Raw genomic sequence first — 16,472 nt, 5'->3', positions numbered from 1 at the left:
ACACAGAGATAGCAAGAACTGTAGATGCTGGAGTCAGAGTCAATTCAGTGTGGAGCTGGAGGAACACAGCAGGTCAGGCAGCATCAGAGGAGCAGAAAAGTCGATGTTTTGGGTTGGGACCCTTCATCAGTCCTGATGAAGGGTCTCAACCCAAAACATCAACTGTTCTGCTCCTCTGATGCTGCCTGACCTGCTGTGTTCCTCCAGCTCCACACTGTATTGACAATTCATATACCCATTCAGATGCCTTTTAAATGTTGTATTGTACCAGCCTTCACCATTTTCTCTGGCAGCTCATTCCATACACACACCACCCTCCGCATGAAAAAGTTGCCCCTCAGGTCCCTTTTAAATCTTTCCTCCTCACCATAAACCTATGCCCTCTAGTTTTGGACTCCTTTACCCTGGGAAAAAAACCTCGGCTATTCACCCTATTGATGTCCCTCATGATTTTATAAACCTCTATAACGTCATCCCTCGGCCTCCGACATTCCAGGGAAAATAGCTCCAGCCTATTCAGCTTCTCCATCGAGTACAGACCCAGAGTCCTCAACTGCTCCTCATGTGACAAGTCCTTCATCCCCGAGATCATTCTGCTAAGCCTCCTCTGGACCCCCACCAATGCCAGCACATCATTCTTTAGATTTGGGGCCCAAAACTGCTCACAACATTCCAAATGTGACCTGACTAGAGCCTTATATAGCCACAGCATTACATCCGTAGTCTTGTTTTCTAACCCCTTTGAAATAAATGTTGACATTGTAATTCCCTTGTGCATTATCCTGCTTGATGTGTTGCATAATTTTGATATCAAATCACGAGATTCCATTGGGTGAAATTATCTCTAACAGGGTGTTTTGCCTGGTGCAGCAATATTTAGTTTGCATCGTGCAACAGAAGAAATCGCTGTGGACATCCTGATACTGAATAATACAACAAGCATTTATTGCAACTAACTATTATGTATGAACATTACATTCCTCAGGCACATAAGTGTCTGGACCAATCCTAAACTATCAGATTACAACAGAGGAGCATATGCACAGTGGAGTGCATGCTTCAAGTGATCTGAGGTAAGATGAAGTCTGAGACTTTTATATCTTCAGGTCACATGTTATTATACAGTGATGAACACATCTCTTAAAGGTATTTCAACATTCTCCCTGTGAGACAAGATACAACATTCTCAGTGTTCTAAAGACTAAAACCTAGCCCAACAGATATATATGGTTGTATATAGGTTATGTTAATTTGATAATTACACAAACAGGTAAAATAGAATCTACAAGATTAACATTTTAAACTTTAATGTAATGTTTTAGAGGTTTGACAACTCATTCTGGTCTGGTGAGCATATATCTGCCTGGAAATGTACATGATGTACATTGTGGTACTTGTTTAATAATTTGCTTGTGTTACCATTGGTTGTTGTCACTCAACATCATGGCACAAATATCATCATCAAAACATTCTTCTTCACTTTCTTGTGCATGATTGGAATGCTGTACATTGGTCTGAGCTGGTTTGTATTGCTTTGCATTTTAGCACCAAGATCAGTGACAACTTCATATAAAGCTGGTTACATATTTTAGAAAAGAGTGTCTGAGTGTCTGAGCTAATATTAATCTAGTAAGTTACAACAAAGTACTTCATTTCCATTTGTGCCTAATACTTCAAGTAGCCCTTAGGTCACATGCCATGATACAGTGATAATATCTTGACTGTGTCTCCTAAAGCCGTACTGACATGACAAGGAGACATTATACAGCAGTTTTAGTGCACTAACTTTCATACAATAATTTTTAAAAATGTAGAAGAATATCCAACTTAATGAATGGAGAGGAAGATGATACATTGTGAATGGAAGATTCTAAAAACCTCAATGCCACATCTGAAACAGCTTGTGATCGCTATGATGATGTCATAACCAAAGTTAACAAATTCATTGAGCCTTTTACATTGGAAGCTGAAGACACTTAAGTTGAAGGGTTTTAAAAGGCTTTCACCAGAGTTAAAGGTATCTTTGTACACTTACATTAAACCTTAAATCATGCCAAATTAATACAAATTACTGGTTCTTTTCCACCTTTTTAAATGGTGAGCAGGGGCACCCACACGGGCGACTCACATCTTATAAGTCAATCTCCATTTTTGGAATTATTTTTGTGAATTTCAAATGTCAAATTACAAGCTGACCTCTATGATAAATAACATCATTCAATCATAATGGCCACCATATTAATGAATTAACTATTTGTGTTTATGCTGACAATCAAAGCCAAAAATAGTTGTCACATGCTAAAAAATTTTATGCTGTAAACCTGCCCATTGAAGATACTTGGATCTCAATGGGTTAACCTCCTTCTCCCAGCCGCTGCATGCATAGAATGTTCTGGCATACTTGGCAAAGGAAACATTTTGAACATGTGGAATATGAAGTATGAGAAAGGTTGAGCCTGTGCGTTATTAACATCTAACAGAGGTCAACATTGATTTCACATTCTAAGAAGATTTGTTGCCGTTGGTGGATACAAGGACATTTTTTATTTCTAAACAATCAAGTCTACAGGTGGCTTTTTAATGTAAAGGTTTTCAAAGATCTATGCATGCCAGTCTATTACTTTCATTAACATTCTTAGCACTTCTTAATGTTTTCCTGAGCAGCTGCACACATGATTGGTCACCTTTACAAGCAGCTGCACATGCTCATCCAGATGCTTTATTCTTCTCTTCCTTATCCAGGTAAAGTTCGTTCATAGAAACAATAAAAGATAGGAACAGGAGCAATCTGTTCTGGCCATCTTGCCTGCTCTAACATTCAATTGGATAAAGGCTGATCAATTTAACTTCACTTGCCTACATTTATATTGAAATCCTTCAGTCCTTGGTTTAACAATGTCTTGCTGTACCAAATCATTATAAAGGGCATTGCCATGCACAAGGCGCCTGGGAAAGAACTGAACCAGACATCATCTTGCTCGAGGTTACCTGACCAGTGCTGACATTGAACCCTGAACATTTCAACTACATGAGGAAAGCTACCAATGTCACATGTCCTTTACTTCCAGAAATAGTCCTTAACTGGGAATCCAGATTTGCTTGAAGAAAATTATAGTATGGTCTGTATTAAGTGCCATTCCAATCATTCTGATATGTTTTATCTGCTATATAATAGAGTGGACATCCAGGGACTTTTTCCTAGGGTGGAGGTAGCTATTACAAGGGGGCATAGTTTTAAAGTGAGTGGAGGTAGATATAGGGGGGACGTCAGAGGTAGGTTCTTTACTCAGAGAGTGGTCGGGGCGTGGAATGCATTGCCGGAGAGGGTAGTGGAGTCGGACTCGTTAGGGGCATTTAAGCGGCTATTAGATAGGCATATGGATGATAGCATAAGGTAGGGGTGGAGGTTAGATAGGACTTAGGTTTAGGGTAAAAGTTCAGCACAACATCATGGGCCGAAGGGCCTGTACTGTGCTGTACTGTCCTATGTTCTATGTTCTATGTTTTTATTTAAACACCCTTCCATCTCAAGGTAGAGGCTGGAAGAACACAACAAGCCAGGCAGCATCTGGAAGCAAGGAGCAGTCAACGTTTCAGGTATAACCCTTCTTCCAGACTGGATGTGGGGGTAGGGGGAGCTGCAGATAAAGAGGGGGGAGGTGTAGAGGCGGAGTGGTTAGCCTGGCTGGCTGCGTTCTTCCAGTCTCCCGTTTATCAACCTTGGATTCCAGCATCTGCAGTTTTTTTTTGTCTCTTCCATCTCACCATGTTTTTGATATTGCAGCATGTAAGTAATCTCCTCTTCTCATCTTGCACCACATGCAGTTGTTAGTAACTATTCTTAACTTCCTCCGGTATTGCCAGCATTGTAAAAACAAGTGACAGTATGTCCTCTTTTTAAAGCATTGTTATCTTATACTGGTTCATGTCATCCATCCCATGCCTTTGCACATGAACCTATTGTTGATCCTTGTGTCATCCAAATCTTTTGTGAACACTCACGTTCTTTCATTACCTGCGCTCATTAAATTACCATTTCAAAAATTATTATTAGTTCCATAATCCCTCAAGTCTAAGGAAATCACTGGGAATTCTCAAACACTCCACCATAGAGATATGGGATTCACTTCCAATTTCACGCTCAATGCCCAGGATCTCACCCACCATCTGGAGGCCACGTAAAAGGCCAGAGAGGTGGCAAAATGATGAGGGAAACATTCAGGGGAAAACTCAACATTTTCCTGGATATTTTGAGAGGCAGCAATGACAGTGGCTATTGAGATAATTACTAGGCCCATTAACAGTCATTTGGCATTCCTGTCTGTCTTTTACTGGTCTCAAAATGCCCAGGGAGACCGTCAGCTACATTGAGATGGTTGCCCAGCACCTTCTTCCTTAATGATCTTCAATGGCCCATGGTGGAGGGCTCCCAGCAACCAGGACACACACAAGTAGCTCTGATACCATTGCTGATGGGTTACTGCTTCTGTTTCAAGGGTGTGCCCACCTAGCCTCAGCATGTTTTGGAAAATTCTGCCTGGCCTTTCAGAGACGTCGCAGCATGGAAGCACACTGTGTTTTTCCCTCACAGTCTCAGCATCGGCTATCTGCAGTGGCACAGGAAATTGGGGCAGTGGGACACAGAGGCGAGCAGTACACTGGCTGCTATTCCAGCGATACTGGAATTCATCATATCATATTCAGCCCTCAGGACCTTCCATGTAGAGGGGGATATGTTTGGGGGCAGGGACAGCTTTTAATAAGACAGATGGTGGTAGGTGGGGGGCCCAAGCACCTTCTCACCTCCCCTTTAATTAAAGCCCCAGTAGGAAGATCCATAGACAGCCTTCCAATGCCACTGCCCATTGAAGCTCTATCTATATCGTTTTGCAGTCTCTCTGCATCCTCCTCCCAACTTACTTTCCTACCTACCTTTGTAGCATTAGTAAATTTGGTTACAATGTTTTCTGTCTCTTCATCTAAGTTATGAATGTCAATGTTGATGTCACCGCACTACTTACAATTTACCAAGCTGAACAAGGCCCTCTTACCTCGCTATTTCCATGTTTTTACCCCCATCACCATGAGCTCTCATCCTATTTAGTAACGTTTATTGAATGCTGTTTGAAAATGCAAACACAGAACATCTACCAGTTCTCCTTTATTCACATTTCTTCTTCAAAGAACTCTTAACAAATTTCACCGTGTCAATATTAATCATTTTTAAGCCATTCTGCCCAATTGTGTTGTGATTTTCTAAATTTCCAGCTATTACTTGCTTAATAATGTCCCAATCGCAGACGTTAGGCCAACTGGCCTATAGTTTCCTGCTTTCTGTCTCCCCTCTTTCTTGAATAATGATGTTACATTTGTGGTTTCTGCTGAGATTTTTTTCCAGAATCCCTCAGATTTTGGAAGATTACAACATTTATCTCTGCAGTCACTTCTTTTAAGCCCCAGGATTTTATTTGATTATTCGCTCGTTTGATGTGGGGTTGCTGCCTGGGTCAGCATTTATTGCCCATCCACAACTGCCCTTGAGTAGGGGGTGAAGGTTTGCTTTCTTCAGCTGCTGCAGTCCTTTGTTATCAGTGCACTCACAGTGCTGTTAGAAAGGGATTTTCAGGATTTTGACCCAGCGATAGTGAAGGAATGGTTATATAGTTTTCAGACAGGTGTGTGATGTGGAGGTCCAATGCCTATTTCTTATGATCTTTCATCCTAGGCTCCTAACTGCATGCTGCATTTCAATAATGTAAAGGTGCCCTGCTTCTCTAGAGCAAGTTACTAACATGCCACATATCTTGCCATTGTGTAAATGGCAAGCTGGTTTGTACACTGGGGATTGAAGTTGAAATATGCATTGTTTGATTTCTAACACATCTACTCCATCCTCCCTCAGCTGCCATGAGGGTTTTAAAATTCACCCCAAGTTCTTGCCAATTTTGTGGCCAAAATATGTTTTCATTCATTTGTAAGCTGAGTAGACCTGGGCTGTTATAAGTTATCTCGATCATAACACATTGATTCAATCACAGAAGGTTTCAAAACACGAAAAGGCATAAAGTTTAAAGTTCCAAAAAAAAACTCTTAATTCAGTGACTGAATAAAACAATGGATTTTATGAATTCTAAGGTTAACCTGGAAAATTGGGAGACTTAAGGCTGAAATGCCACTCCGCCAAGACAGGGCCATTCCTGTCTGTGTGACAATGTGTCCCAGAAGTTGAAATTTTCATTCCCGGATAGCCACTCAGTAAGAGTGTGGAAGTTGTCATATGCCAAGGCAGCCTGGGTAAAAGGCCTACCTCAGAGCACCAGCAGTTTGTCAAAGGTACGAAACAGAAGTAAAGTAAAAGCTAGCGCTCATTTCTCACACCCCCACACCTCCCTCACACCCTCCCCCATACCCCATCAAAACCAACTCGTCACTTCATCTCCTCCGCCCACTCCTCATAGTCCCACACATTCCAAGGCAACTTACTTCCTTCACTATCCTCCCAGCCCTTTACAGCCACTATTCCATGTTAATGCCAACTATGCCTCCCATATACTATGTATTTCCTTTATACCTATCATTTCCGCTCACCCAGTATCCACCGGGGCAGACCTCAGGGCTCAAGCTAAGAAGACATAAAACAAAGTTCTTAAGTATCTATTGAAGAACTCATTATTAAAAAATAAGTTAATAAAAGACCATTCACTACATGTAGCTTCCTCTAATTCCCTAAAGAAACAAGTATTGTGATTCATAGTCCCACTTCAAAGAGTTTTTGACCACTTAGACCTGTCAATAAAGCTGTGTGCTTGCAGGTACACCACTTCGATAATGAAAGTCATGCTGACTTATGTCAACAAACAAAGTGAAATAGCAAGTACTGATGCTTTAACTCTGCAGATAGTATTTTCTGAAATATTTAAACAACAGAAGGTTTAAATGCATTGACAGCTTGGAAACTCCCTTTGATAGCTTTTTTCAACAGCATTTTACAAGATTCCCATTTCACAGAATAAAATCCCTACAGTGTAGAAGCAGGCCATTTGGCCCATTGAGTCCACACCAACCCTCTGAAAAACATCCTACCCAGACGCAACCCCCTGCCCTATCCCTGTAACTTTGCATTTTCCATAACTAATGCACCTAGCCTGCACATCCCTGGGCACAATGGGCAATGAGAGGACTATGAGAGGAAACTGGAGCACCTGGAGGAAACCCACGCAGATAAGGGGAGAATGTGTCAACTCCACAGAGCTGCACAAGAGTGGAATCAAACCCAGGTCCCTGGTGCTGTAAGGCAGCAATGCTAACCACTGAGCCACCATGTCGCCCAGTGTCAGCTTCCCTTTGATAAATCCTTTCAATAGCAGTTTAGACAGATCTGTTGGCAGCTCTTTTACACAGAGGTTTTTGTAGATCTTTTAACAACTCAATTTTATACTTTTGATGAAAGCTTCATTTGACAGCTGTCTTGACAGTTTGAATGAGCTTGTTAGTTTCAATAAGCTAGCATACTTTTTCAGACATTCATATCTACGTTTAACAAAAGCAAAGAGGACTTTACCTTTTTACAATGGATACCTTACTTCCTACAAAAGGCTTCTGACCCCCTCCCAATTGTGTCCCTTCACAATATCCAAAAGCTTATTGTAACGCTTCAAAAAGATATTGTACTTTTCCAAACGTTTCCAACAGCTTTCAATCTTCCCCTACCAGATCTAAAGTGCATAAGTTATTTTTTGGTCTTACATCTAAAGGGCTGGAGTACGAGAATGCGGATGTTATTCTGCAGCTATACAAAAGGCTGGTGAGACCCCATCTGGAGTACTGTGAACAGATCGGGACACCACACCTTAGGAAGGATATATTGGGCTTGGGGGGAGTAAAACGTGGGTTTGCAAGAATGATAACTGGACTTCAGGGGTTACTTTATGAGAAAAGATTACACAAATTAGGCCTGTCTTTCTGGAATTTTAAAGATTAAGGGGTCATCTGATCAAAGTCTTCAAGATAGGTTAGGAATAAAGTGGTGATTAACTCGCCTCCTGACTTCCCAAAGCCTGTTCATAATCTACAAGGCACGAGTCAGGAGTGCGATGGAATACTCCCCACTTGCCTGGATGAGTGCAGCCCCAACAACACTCAAGAAGCTTGACGCCATCCAGGACAAAGCAGCCCGCTTGATTGGCACCACATCCACAAGCATTCACTCCCTCCACCACCGACACTCAGTAGAGGAGTGAGTACTATCTTCAAAGTGCATGCAGAAACTTGCCAAAGATCCTTAGACAGCACCTTAGAAATCCACAACCATTTCCATCTAGAATGACAAAAGGGCAGCAGATATAAGGAACACCACCAACTGCAAGTTTTCCTCCAAGTCAATCACCATCCTGACTTGGAAATATATCGCCATTCTTTTACTGTCACTGGGTTAAAATCCTGAAATTCCCTCCCTGAAGGCATTGTGATCAACCTACAGCACATGGGCTGCATCAGTTTAAGAAGGCAGGTCACCATCACTATCTCAAGGGGAACTAGGGACAAGCAATGAATGCTGCCCAGCCAGTAACATCCACGTCCCAAGGATGAGTGAAAAAAAAAGATATTAACAGGAAAAGACAGGGTAGATAAATATAAACTATTTTCACTGAAGAGACGTTCTAGGACATTGTCTAAAATTTAGGGCCAACCTATTCAGGAGAGATGTTAGGAAACATTTCTACACACAACAGGTGGAAGATGTTTGGAACTCTCTTCCACAAATTGTCATGGATATTGGATCTGTTGTTACTTTTGAATCTGAGATAGATACATTTTTGTTAAACAGAGGTATTAAGGGATATGGGCCAAAGACAGGTGTATGGAGTAAGGCCGCAGATTAGCGATGATCTCATTGGTTGCTGGAATGGCCTACTCCTGTTCCTATGTTCCTACAATTGCCATTGCCTTGTATTCTGCAAGTTCATCGTTGCGGTGCAAGTAAATAACTTTAAGACCACAAATCATGGGAGCAAAAGTAGGCCATTCAGCCCATCAAGATCTGCTCATCCATTGATGAGATCTGATAATCCCCATTTCTACTCTCCTGGCTTTTCCATAACGCTTGATTGCCTTACTGATTACAGATGTGTCTATGAATAAAATTCTACAGGTTCACAACCCTCTGAGAGAAGAAATCCCTTCTCATCTCTGTCTTAAATTTGCAATGTCTTATTCTGAGATTATGACTTCTGGTCCTGGACTCTCCTACAAAGGGAAATAACCTTTTTGCATTGACCCTTTTAAGTGCCCTCACAATATTGTATGTTGCAACGTTCTTCTACATATTGCAATGAGTATATGCCTAATCTCTGAACCTCTCCTCATGAGACCATACCTCCAGACCTGGCATAAACCTAAGGAATCTTCTCCAGACTGTCTTTGATGTCAGTATATCTTCCTTAGATAAGGGACCCAAAATGCATTCCAGCTGTGGTCTGACTAATGCCTTTGTTCCCAGACTCCCCATCAGTAGCGTCCCCAATGGCAGAAAGACATCAGGAAGCAATCTCTCAATCTGCACAGTTTGCTCTATTTTTCCAGCCCCTCTCCACCTCCAAATACGTGTCTACGGGGTCAAGAACATTCAAGGTGATGTCTCCCACCTCGCTAGAGGACACTTTTTCTATGTGGCTAACTTTAGCTTTGTTTTATCCATTTTAAAAAAAACACCCCATTCAATTATTTGTTTAAATTCACATTGTGGAAAAGGTTCTGAGTGATAACTATTGGGGTATATTTTAATAAATAAAACTGTTGTCCGTTGTGATAAAGTTTAACGGGTGTAGTTAGTGAAGAAATATTGGTGTCATGCGCCTCTCAATTTTACAAGGGAAAAATACAAAAGAGTCTTTATTCTCCAAGAATAAACACTAGGAACTGAACTACATGATGGTTAACAGCTGTGGGGAGGACTTAATGGGCCTAGCATGTATTATTTTACACTAAGAGTGTGAGGTAAGTTCACATGGAAAATCTTATTTGTATAATGCTAGACTAAGCGAAAAATGAGATTCGGCATTTTGTCACTCAATTAATTCAGAAAAGATGTTCTTCCTAACTCACTTTGGAATTGGAGAGTTAGTGACATGTGTCTATGTACAAGATTTCCGTGAGAATGTAACAAACCAACAGTCCTGACTGTGTTATAGTCAGCAGGCGTTCAAATGCCCCATTTAAGCTCTTTACCAAAAGATACAGGAGGAATTTAACCACTAAGAAATGCAACACATGGACAGATTATTTTATTTTATGCAGGCTGCTAAATCTCCAACTTAACAGAATGATAGAAACTGATACATTCAAAATTATAAGCTCACCTCTCTGTTCCAACTGCGCAAACAAATGTGAATATCAGAATGGATTTTCTTTATCTCAACATTATTTCACATTGATGTGAGTTATCTGGACGTATTAGTTCAAATCCAGCAAAAGCCATTACCATCACCACTCTGAAAGTATAATTGCAATATCAAGCAGTATCCGCATTTCCTGTCTTGGGAGTGTTCAGATAATAGTGGCTTGTCTGCTTCAGAAATAATAATGTGGGATCATCATACTGATTCTTCAAAAATTGATAGTGCATTAGATGTACTTCCAAGGTGAATTGATTCACCATCTGTGAAATATGAGAGGTGTACAATATATGTACTTAGTGTATTTCATAATAAAAATGCCCTTCTTCCTTTCACTGTTCACTCAGTGGAATCCAGCCATTTTAATGTAATATCTACACCATGTATACCTTGCATTAAAATCAAGTGGCGCCAGTTATGGACACTCGAGGCTGGTGCTTATGGTAGATAGGACCTGAACAAGTTAACTGACATCATAACATAAGCTCAGGATATAGAAGACTTTAGCCATGGATATGATTGCAAGGTGATGAAAATGTTAGGTTTGCAAAGCTAAAGGGATCCTGTGCTGCAGTGGTAGTGTTCTTGCCTCTGGGCCAAGAGGCCCTGATTCAGGACCTACCTACTCAAGACATGTGTAATAACTTCTCTGATTGGATAAATCAGGAAATTATCTGAAAGAAAACTATTCAGAAACATGATCATTTTCAGCTGTAGTGTCTAGCTCCCCTTGTCAAAACCTTACATCTGTTCATTGCGTAGGTTTTTTGATGGGTCCTGGTTTTGTAGCAAGGTGCTACAATGGTTGGTACCTGTGGAACTCTAGGCCAACATGACTGATTTGGAATTTGTCTTGATTTGTTGCAACAGTATAAAACAACTGATGGTGAGCGAATTACACCAAGTTTTCTTCAAGTGTTTTATATTTCTATGAAAATAAAAATTGGGAGAGCAACCATCAACCAATGCGAGAAGCTTGCCAATAACTAAAATTATGTCTCTGGCCTATGAGTTCCCCATGTGTTCACCAGAATTACAGAGAGCTCACGAGTGATTGTTCTCAGTATTAAAATGTATCTATAATGTAGCAATAATGTGCACTTACTCTTAAATTAAGCATATCTCACAAGAGACAATCACATATCTTAGATGTAACACAAATAGCCACTAAATGATATATAATAAACCTTTATTCTTTAATCAAGACCAAATGTATGCTCTGCTAAATATTTTGCGTGCATCCTTCACCCCATGGTATCAACAGCTCAACCAACACCAGCAAGAAGTATTGGTGGAAGTGAATCTACTCAAGATAACCCAGATGGTTCCAGCAGAAACCAACATTTGTCATATGCTGGCAGCACTGGCATACAACTAAGCAATATGGTGGCAGTGGTTAGATATGAACCCTTGCCCCCAAAAAGACTGGAGGCATAATGGACAGAAATGGCTTGGATAACATCAGTACCAGCCAGCTATAGGATTGATACTTGTCTCTCCACCAACGCCCCCACTCCTCATTACTGTTCCCTCTAAAAGATAGTGCTATGAAACTCATTGATTATCATAAAGACTCATCTGATTTATTATGTTCTTTAGGGAAGAAATTTTTCCATCCTTATCTGGTCTGGTCTACATGTTAGTCCAGAGCCACAATAGTGTGGTTGACATTTAACTGCCTCTACAGTACTCTAGAAACTCACTCAGTTTAAGGGCAATTAGGGCTGAGCAACAAATAGTAGCCTTGCCAGTAACACCTACTTTCCATTAAAGATTTTTTTTAAAGAAGAGCTCATGCCACTGTTCTGAGAAATTGGGCTGGAGCAACAGCCCTTGCTGTACAATAATCTGTCAGTATTTACTGCTGACAATCGTATAGAACAAGAGGCCAGTTGGGTGATGCATTCCTTAAAACTGTACCCTAGCAAAATTCATCAGGACAGGGGAGAAGGGGACATATTCTTAATTCTGAAATGACTTTCTGAGAAGTTGATTAGAACAAAAATCCTGCAATGTTAATATCTATAAGACATTTATTCTTAGACCATCTGATTACTCTCATAAATATTTCCAATTATTACATCCATGGGACTGAGGCAGACCCCATTAAGTGGAATTACTCCCACAAGACTGCCCCCTGTAAAATAACATTTACAACACATCTGCAGGATTGTAGAGACCAATGTAAAATGGTAAATTTATTAAAGGAGCTAAATTTGGCTGAAACAGTGCTGATTTAACACTCCCTGGTGGTTCAGAAATACAATCATTCTCAGCTGTAGTGTCTAGCTCCCCTTGTCAAAACCTTACATATGTTCATTGCATAGGTTTTTCGATGGGTCCTGGTTTTGTGGCAAGGTGCTACAATGGTTGGTACCTGTGGAACTCTAGGCCAACATGACTGATTTGGAATTTGTCTTGACTTGATGCAACAGTGTAAAACAACTGATGGTGGGCAAGTTACAGCAAGTTTTCTTCGAGTGTTTTATATTTCTATGGAAATAAAAACTGGGAGAGCAACCATTAACCAATGCGAAACATAGGCACACCTAGTCAAAACCTGCCTATTATTTCAGACACAAGGCTCTTAACCATAAATTCCCTCTAATTGGCAATGATGTATTATAATGTTCTTTAGGGAAAAAAAATTTCCAACTTTATCTGGTCTGGTCTACATGTTAGTCCAGAGCCACAATATTGTGGTTGACATTTAACTGCCTCAACAGTACTCTGGCACTCACAACAAGATAAATTTAAGAAGATCTTCTTAAAGCTTTAAGAAAAGGGAGCAAAAAAATGGTTAAAAAGTAAGTATCAGATTAATGTTCATATCCTGCTTGAGTAGTCTCAAATTGAAAAAACACATTTGCTAGTTTTCCATCAGCAAGTGTTTCATTTCTGAAGAAAGCCTTCCTCTGGGATCCTAGCCAACAGGAATGCATTCATGTGACACCTTATCCCAGATGCTTCTATTGCTCAGGCCAGCTCTGTTGGTGCACCTGCAAGTAACCCTACATCTACATTTACAAGCGGCCTCTTTGTAATAAAGCCAAAAGCAGCTCTTGTGGTAGAGTAGTAATGTTCCTAGCCCTGGACCTGGAGGTTCAACTCCCACTTGCTCCAGTGTAATGACACCCCTGAATAGGTTGATTAGCAAATATAGGTTAAATAAAAACATGTAAATTTACTATTTCACACTGTGGGCTCCAAGTCCTTCAGACCTCACAAAAAACCATGGACCATTATTGTTAGTGTTCTATCAAGTATTTCTATAATTTCATAAATCAATGTATACAATTGAGCCACAACTTTGACCCTCCAGTAGTGTAATTGGAGACAGCAGCATTCAGTCGAGGCTCTCACCCTCCAGTCAGGATGCGTGTGGTTTATAAGAGCGATATCAGCTTTTGTTGTTCCCTCCTCCACCACTTTCTCATGTCCAGACTCTTCAACAAATACTCATTGCTATTGATTGAGATATCCCCTCACTTCTAGGAGGTGACACATTGCCTGCACAGTTTCACCTGCCATGCATACCAGGTGGCGACAGGCACTTACAACTGGTTTAATCTCAGAAGGGACACCAAGCTCCTCAGTGCTCCTTAACTGGCCACTTAAGGACTTCAGTTGGAAGCAGGGTGGAAAGGACAACCATGGACCCTGCTCCCCAGAATTTAATTCAGGTGGAGGAGACAAAGTGGCAGTCTTCAGGTTCAACAACACCCCACCAATTTAAGTGTCCTTCCCAACCCCAGCCTCAAGCACACAAGCAGAGAAAACAGATGTTTCTGGCCCTTTTACACTATAAAAGACACAAAATAGCCCACACTATAGGCAGAGGCTGAATAGGCTGGGGCTATTTTCCCTGGAGCATCGGAGGCTGAAGGGTGACCTTTATAGTGGTTTATAAAATCATGAGGGGGGCATGGATAGGGTGAATAGCCAAAGTCTTTACCACAGGGTAGGGGAGTCCAAAGCTAGAGGGTATAGGTTTAAGGTGAGAGGAGAAAGACTTAAAAAAGGACCTAAGGGGCAATTTTTTCATGCAGAGGGTGGTGTGTGTATGGAATGAGCTGCCAGAGGGAAGTGGTGGAGACTGAGACAATTACAACATTTAAAAGGCATTAATAGGTACATGAATAGGAAGGGTTTAGAGGGATACGGGCCAAATGCTGGCAAATGGGACTAGATTAATCTGGTCAGCATGGATGAGTTGGACCGAAGGGTCTGTTTCCATGCTGTACAGCTCTATGACTCAATGCCTCGATAACTGTACCCAGATGTCTCTTAATATAACCACGAGGTGGCAGATGAACAGAACCTGAAACTATTGCTAACAGCAAGGCCTTGTCTGGATATCATGGTCAGGCAGAAATGCCATATGTTTACAGGAAGTACAACTTTTTAAAAGTTTAAATTCAGTTTGTATTTTAGAAACAGATACTAATTTTATACATTTCTGATCAGAACATGTTGCTTATTTTTAAAAACAAGATTAGTGTCTTATTGGGCTTAGTCTTATTTTCATTACTTTTCACTACCTTCCACAATTGAGCCTGTTGTGATTATCAATAGATCATTGCAGATTCATGAGCATTTACACCAAGAGCTTTGTCTCAAATAATGTTGTTAAGTATACTTCAGGTGTAAAACAGTAAATGTGGAGTGACACAATGTTGCATGGTCTTGTAATGTTGTTGACCCTTTGCCTGTTTAACTGGCATGAAACAGGGCCTAAGCATCCAGCAGGTCACACGGACTTTCCGAGTTGGAAGCGCACTGCCTGCTCCCTCTGGGGCACCCAGGGCCTAGGCCTGAAACAGGCATCAATCCCTTTGCATCTGCCTCCTTCCCGAAACTGAGAGCTATCCTGAATGGACCTCAGTTCAGGCCTGGTGCATGCACAATACTGAGGCCAACACCCACCCTAACCTGCAGGTATTTTTAACTTCAGAGAAAAGAAAACTAGTAGAAGCATAAATGTTCCTCTTGTATTGCAGCAGACCCAATGATAAGTTATTTCCCTCACTCTGCCCCACTGTAATCATTAATTGTCCCTTTGCCTGACTTCCTTCTCCTAAACTCCTCTCTCCTGATTGTACCTGACAGTCCCCATTGTTCAAACACTTCCTTACCTCACCAAACTCCTCACTGCCTCCTAGATTTCATTGAGGGGAGCGTCCTGTCACCCTGGCTGTATATCTCTTCATGGAGAAGGAAAGGTGGACATTCCCAGCCTCGAGCAGGTTGCCATCAACCTCACTTTGCCAGAAGAGGGCGTAGTCAAAGTGATAATAAAGTACCCCAGTGGTCAGATTGTCAATGGAGTTTCCTATGTGGACAACATGGAATCCCCAGTGCAGATGATTTCATGGGAATTGCTTGGAAAATTGAAACTTCCGATGGGCAAGTCCCCTCCAAGTCTCTTGAAATTGGAGAGTTCTGGCTCAGCTAAGATCATTGGTTCCCAAGGAAAAGCTGAAGGATTGATAACCTCATCCAACTCCTGGGTAACTACTAAATGGAACCCTCTGGCTCACCACATAAACATACCCCTCCCACCTTCACCAATTGCATCCTCTCCCCCGACCCAACACCCACTTGACAAGACCTGACCAGACACCATTCTGGAATGGGCACCCTGTCCAATGTCCCCTGACCCAGCTGGCACCTTCACTCCCTCACTTACCTGACAACTGTATCCTTTCACGGGAGCTGTCAAAATGACTGTCTGTGGTGCTGGACATCTAAGAGCTAGAATATGACAGACTATCAAAGTCAGGCTCCCTTTTTTTTATTAGATTCAATGATCTTCTTCACTGCTGGATTCTAGGGTTCCTGAACAAGCTTCTAACAGAAGGCCCTGTTCAGACATCATATAAGGTAGCTGAGTATAAAGTTGTAGAGTCGTAGAGATGTACAGCGTGGAAACAGACCCTTCGGTCCAATTTGTCCAAGCCGACCAGATATTGTAAATTAATCTAGTCCTATTTGCCAGCATGTGGCCCATATCCCTCTAAATTCTTCCTGTTCATGTACCCATCCAGATGTCTTTTAAATGTTGCAGTTGTGCCAGCC

Source organism: Rhincodon typus, chromosome 2 (assembly GCF_021869965.1).
Source record: "Rhincodon typus isolate 14 chromosome 2, sRhiTyp1.1, whole genome shotgun sequence".
Lineage (NCBI taxonomy): Eukaryota > Metazoa > Chordata > Chondrichthyes > Orectolobiformes > Rhincodontidae > Rhincodon > Rhincodon typus.
This window is presented reverse-complemented; position numbering follows the sequence as displayed.